Source organism: Dioscorea cayenensis, chromosome 2 (assembly GCF_009730915.1).
Source record: "Dioscorea cayenensis subsp. rotundata cultivar TDr96_F1 chromosome 2, TDr96_F1_v2_PseudoChromosome.rev07_lg8_w22 25.fasta, whole genome shotgun sequence".
Classification (NCBI taxonomy): domain Eukaryota; kingdom Viridiplantae; phylum Streptophyta; class Magnoliopsida; order Dioscoreales; family Dioscoreaceae; genus Dioscorea; species Dioscorea cayenensis.
In genome coordinates, this window is record NC_052472.1 from 6,910,811 (window position 1) to 6,916,985 (window position 6,175).

General features: G+C 41.7%; 1 non-coding gene across 1 annotated transcript; it reads right to left on the reverse strand.

Moving 5' to 3' along the window:
* Window positions 1-1,665: 1,665 nt before the first annotated feature.
* LOC120281964 lies at window positions 1,666-1,772 on the reverse strand. Its single transcript, XR_005542850.1, has one exon. It is a non-coding gene; the product is annotated as a small nucleolar RNA R71 (small nucleolar RNA).
* Window positions 1,773-6,175: the final 4,403 nt, after the last annotated feature.

Here is a 6,175-nt window from a genome sequence, read left to right on the forward strand (position 1 = left end):
CTTGGATTGCATCTCTTTGCTTTTGATTTTATTATCTATTGTATTTTGCTCCATGGAGAGCTAAACCCCTAGTGGGTACTTGCATATTTGTGAACCCTAGGATGTATTCATTTCATTGAACCTTTTTATTATGATTTCAATTAATTGATGTTTTAATTGAGTTCCAATCTTGTATGCTTGATTGAGTGAATACTCCCTTAGAGTGATACTAGGGTTGAGAGTTCTTGTTGGTAACCCTTGTGAGTGAGTGACACACCACGAGAATTAGACAAAGCTAGATTGGAGAGGATTGAGAGGGTGAGTCGAGAGGTAGCGGAGCGTCCCCTTTCCCCTCTGGTGTGATTTATTCTACCTCCATTTTCCTTGAGCTCTTTGCGGTCATAGTAGAGTGAATGGGCTAAGGGATGACCTTCCGCTTGGGCTTAGTTGCAAAGGCAACGGAGTGAAGCGTTGAAGTGATTTTAGCACCTAGGGCTTAATTGTGGCTACAGACCTTTCACCTGGACCAAAGGGTTAAGTCTACATCTAGGAAGATGATTTATCACTTGGAATCCCTAGAACTCATTATGATTTTATACGAGTGTGAGGTTGAGATGTTATTTAATTTCTCCTCCGGGACATATATAGAGTTAGGCATCATTGACCTTTGATTTGGAACCTTGTATTAAAGGATTTCCTTGACTCATTAATGCATTAGTTACAAAGCATAATAGAGGGTTTTGCACTTAAAACGATTGTCCTAGACGGAATAATATCCGGTTACCGCATTTATCGTCGATGGCCTCCATTATCTTTTACTTGCACCTCCTTTATCTTTTCTTATTTTCATTTGCATTGAGTTTGTTTTCACATCACTATCAACATATTTTCACTCTAGTTAAATAGCAATCTTGGTGGTTCCAAGCACTATTCCTTGTGGATTTGTTTACCCTCTCACCTGGGTATTATTACTTCGATACTTATGCACTTGCGGGACATACGGAAGGGGCATTGTCAAGTTTTGGGTGCCATAGCCGGGGAATAGGCGTTTAGAGATACTTTGCACATTGTTTTCTTAGGTATTCATTTATTCATTCTATTTCATATCATCTTTTCTATCATCATTCTGATTTCTTTTCTTTCTATTTGTGTAGCTCCAGGTTCATGACCCAAGGGAGCCCCTCAATATTGACTGAAGGAGATCCCGAGATTGAACGTACACTTAGAAGAAAAGGGAAAGAACCTGTGCAAAAACAGTCTAATCTAGTTGATTTGGAAGTTGAACGATCGGATAAAATGGCGGAACAAAATGAGCAACAGAAGACATTGTCTGATTATGGAATACCATCACTATTGGGGATACAATCGAGTATTGTGCGTCCCCCGATTACAGCTCAGAACTTCGAGTTGAAGCCGGCATTCATCCACATATTGCAGCAATACACAATGTTCAATGGTTTGGCCGATGAGGATTCAAACAATCATATAGAAAACTTTCTCGAGGTGTGTGATATGCTCAAGATAAACGGTGTGACAGATGATGCCATCAAGTTGACATCCTTCCCATTTTCCTTAAAGGGGAGAGCGAAGCAGTGGCTATACTCATTACCTAGAGCATCAATTACCATATGGGAGGAGACGGTAGAAGGTTTTCTTGCCCGTTATTTCCCTCACAGAAAATCTGCAAAGCTTAGGAATGAGATCTCGTCCTTTGTACAGTCAGAATTGGAGTCTCTATTTGAGACGTGGGAAAGGTTCAAGGAGCTCCTAAGAAAGTGCCCGCAACATGAATTCCCAGAGTGTATGATTGTTCAGACCTTTTACAATGGGTTAAATCTGAGCACAAGGCAACTCTTGGATGAGGCAGTAGGATGTACCTTATGTAGTTAGACCCCCGGTGAGGCCCGTCAACTAATTAAAGAAATGGGGTTAAATAGCTACCAATGGAATACTAGGGAAAAGAAGAAGGTGGTCGGGCTTCATGAGATAGATGAAGTAACTTCATTGGCGGCTTAAGTGGAATCATTGACTAAGAAGTTAGAAGTTCTAACATTGAATAGAGTGGTGGCCCTGACTACTTGCACTGGGTCTGGTAGAGGACATGCTCCCTCCGATTGCCGATCTCCATTGGTGATGCATATTCGGTTGAGAATGTTGATTTTGTGGGTAATGCGATGAGGAATCAAAGGGAAATCCATATAGCAACACCTACAATCTAGGTTGGAAGAATCATCCCAATTTTCCGTGGAGTAACCGAGGTCCACAAAAGGCCATGGGCCACCGGGTTTCCAATAACAACAAGCCCCAAACATGGAGAACCGAGTTTCTAGTTTGGAGACCCGAATGACCGATTTGGAGAAGGCCTTGACTAGATTTGTGCAATCATAGGATACAAGGTTTTAATCAGTTGAGGCTACACTTCACAACCACAAAGCTTCTTTGCATAACCTTGAGAATCAAGTGGGGCAGATTGTGAAGTCTCTATCGGAGAGATCACAAGGAAGCTTGCCAAGCAATACCGAGACCAATCCTAGAGAGCATGTGAAGGCGATCACTTGGAGAAATAGTCGTGAGGTTGAAGGCAAGTTTCCGAGTGAGAAGCCCAATGAACAAGAATCTGAGATCATAGAGGTTGAAGAGGGAACAAGCAAAGAGAAGGAGGTGGCCCCCACCTTTCAAGTCAAGAATCCCTTATCCCTCTAGGTTGAAGAATAACCAAGCGAATGAACAGTAGAAATTCCTGAGCTTGTTCAAGCAACTCCACATAAACATTCATTTTATTGAGCCATTGTCTCAAATGCCTAAGTATGTAAAATTCTTGAAGGACTTGTTGACTAACAAGAGGAAGTCAGAGGAGAGTGCTTCAGTGATCTTAGATGCTTCTTGCTAGGCGGTTTTGCAAAAGAACATGCCGAACAAAAGGAAAGATGACAAGGTCCCCTTGTGTATATCCCGCAAGTGCACGGGTTTGTCGAAGTAATAATCCTGGGTGAGCGGGTATCGAATCTACAGGGAGTAGGGAATAAAAACACTTAATCCGCTTCTTAGGTATGTGAAAGATCAATAGTGATAAGTGTGACAATGATTCAATTCTCAAAAGTAAAATCAACAAGTAAGAGAGCACGAGTAAAGGAGAAGGTTAGGCAATCGATAAAGATGGGGTTCTCGAATAATGCTCTGCCTAGGACGGTCGCTTCAAGTGCAAGAACCCTCTATTATGTATCCTAATCAATGCAATAGTGAGTTGTGAAAATCCTTCATTACATAGTTCCAAATCTAAGGTCAACTATGCGTAACTCTATACATGTCCCAGAGGAGAAATCGAACAATCTCAACACCTCGCACTCGCATAGAGTTGCAATGAGCTCTAGGGGTTCCAAGTGATAAATCTCTTCCTAATTATAGACCTAACCCTTTGGTCTAGGTGGAAGGTCCCTAACCACGATTAAGCCCTAGATACCATTCACTCTATTGTGGCCGCAAAGAACTCGAGGAACGGAGGTAGAATCTATCACGCCGGAGGGGAAATGGGACGCTCCTGTACCTCTCGACTCACCCTCTAAACCCTCTCCAACCTAGCTTTGTCTAACGCTCATGGTGTGTCACTCACTCACAAGGTTACCAACGAGAACTCTCAACCCTAGTGTCATTCTAGGGGAAATATTCATACAATCAAGCATTCAAGGTTGGAACTCTCAATAAACATCAATTAATTGAAAGCATAATAAAGAGATTCAATGAAACAAATACATCCTAGGGTTCACAAATACCCAAGTACCCACTGGGGGGTTTAGCTCTCCATGGAGCTAAGTACAATCAAATAAATAGAATGTAAAAGCAATGAATCCATAGAAAAACCCCCTCGATGGTCGTGTCAATGATCTTGTGGAGAGTCCTCTACTCGTCGTCGAAGGATTCCCTCGTCCGGTATAGGATACGCCTCGACGGAAGCTTCACTACCAACCTTCTTCCTAAGGAATGACGATGTCGGAGCCGTAGAACCTCTCCAAAACCCTAGCCAATACCCCTCAAAACCCTAGCCGAAGCCCTCTCTCAAGTTGGGGAAAAGATGGAGAAAAGAATGCTGAAATCGGGGCTGAATCTGCTTTAAATAGGGCTGGAATCAAATGACTACACGGGCATGTGGATTTTTCACACGCCCATGTGGAATTTCCACACGGGCGTGTATAATTTCCACACGCTCGTGTGGATTCTCTGAATTCCTGTTTTCTCGGCCGACTGTGAACAGTGATGCTACAGTGCTTTAGTACAATGCTGCTGCAGTGCTCTAGCATCTCACACCCGACCTATGTCTTCGTGTTTGAACCTTAGCAAGATTTCCTCCAAAATCAGTGCATTGTGCTCCACATTGGCCTCTTTCCTTCATACTCGGCCTCATAACCTTGCATGTACGAAAGTAACATAAAAACAAACATATTAGTGTAAAACCCGAGAAAAGTAATGCTCAACATAAGGAATGAACGCTTCGCATTCATATCGCACAAGCACTTATCAAACTCTCCCACACTTAATCTTTTGCTTGTCCTCAAGCAAAATTTAAAACATTCTGTGCATCGATGAAGAAAATATTGAAAGTGCTTGTCCTTAGGGTCACCAAAGTATACAAAGAGAGCATTCTACAAGTAAGGGAAATTTCAACACTAAATATGAAAGATCAAAGCTCTAGCTAAAAATTTGAATCAAAAAGGACAACAAACCTGAAATCGTGTATGTGTGTGAACTCACTCAAAACAACCCAAGGTATACTCCTCAAAGTTCTAAATACAAGGGACTTATTTATCTACAAAAGTGACAACAATTTCAAAGATGGTAGTAGCTTCACACATCCTCTAAGGTAGCCCTTTCCAAAGCGGCCGCTAAGGTGGCTTTCACACTTTCGAGGTGGTAGCTCTTTCTACCGGAGTGGTAGCTTTCACTCATCCTATGAGATAGCTCTTTCTCTCATTAGGGCATAACTAGTATCCGACTTATGAGAGTAGCTTCATACTTCATAGGTGGTAGCTCTTTCCACCCAACAAGCACAAATAAACAATAAAAATATTTTGTTCTTTCTTTTCATTTTTCATATTTTTTTTTGAATTTAACACAAGAGACAACTATAACTAGTCCCTTTAACATTGAACATGAGTTTCCAATAGAGTTTAAAGAGTGAGTAGTGCACTGAGTGTAAATCGGGTAAAAATTCCTAGAAACTCAAGCAAGAACTAGAGCATGAAAACATTCAATGTTAAAATTTCTCCTAAACTCAAGAATACAATCATTGCAACTAAGGTGAACCGCCATTGGCTATGTGAGCATGTATATCAATCAAGAATAATAAAAAGGATGCGTGCACTATGAAACTACCCCCCACACTTAAGATGTACATTGTCCCCAATGTACACATGCAAGCTCACTGAAAATGTATATCATTCAAAAGCAAATGTGGGAGAAGCAATCAAAACAGTACTCCCCTGACTCCTAGTGTTGCATTTGATGAAGCTAATTCTATAGGAGTAGTGTTCCGACGGGTTGTGAAGCTCACACGGCCAAGTGCCTAAGCACCTTGGCCGTGCCCATGACTAAGTCTCAATTCCAATGATGACTGACAAGGTCCCCTTGCGTATATCCCGCAAGTGCACGGGTTTGTCGAAGTAATAATCCCGGGTGAGCGGGTATCGAATCCACAGGGAGTAGGGAATAAAAATACTTAATTTGATTCTTAGCTATGTAAAAGATCAATGATGATGAGTGTGATAATGATTCAATTCTCAATAGTAAAAGCAACAAGTAAGAGAGCAAAAGTAAAAAAGGCAATCGATAAAGATGGGGTACCCGGATAATGCTCCGCCTAAGATAATTGTTTCAAGTGCAAGAACCCTCTATTATGCTTCCTAATCAATGCAATGGTGAGTTATGGAAATCCTTAATTACATAGTCCCAAATCTAAGGTCAACTATGCCTAACTCTATACATGTCCCGGAGGAGAAATCGAACAATCTCAACACCTCGCACTCGCATAGAGTTGCAAAGAGCTCTAGGGATTCCAAGTGATAAATCTCTTCCTAATTATAGACCTAACCCTTTGGTCCAGGTGGAAGGTCCCTAACCACAATTGAGCCCTAGATACTAAGATCACCTCAACGCTTCACTCCGTTACACGCGCAACTAAGCCCCAGCGGAATTCATCCCTTAG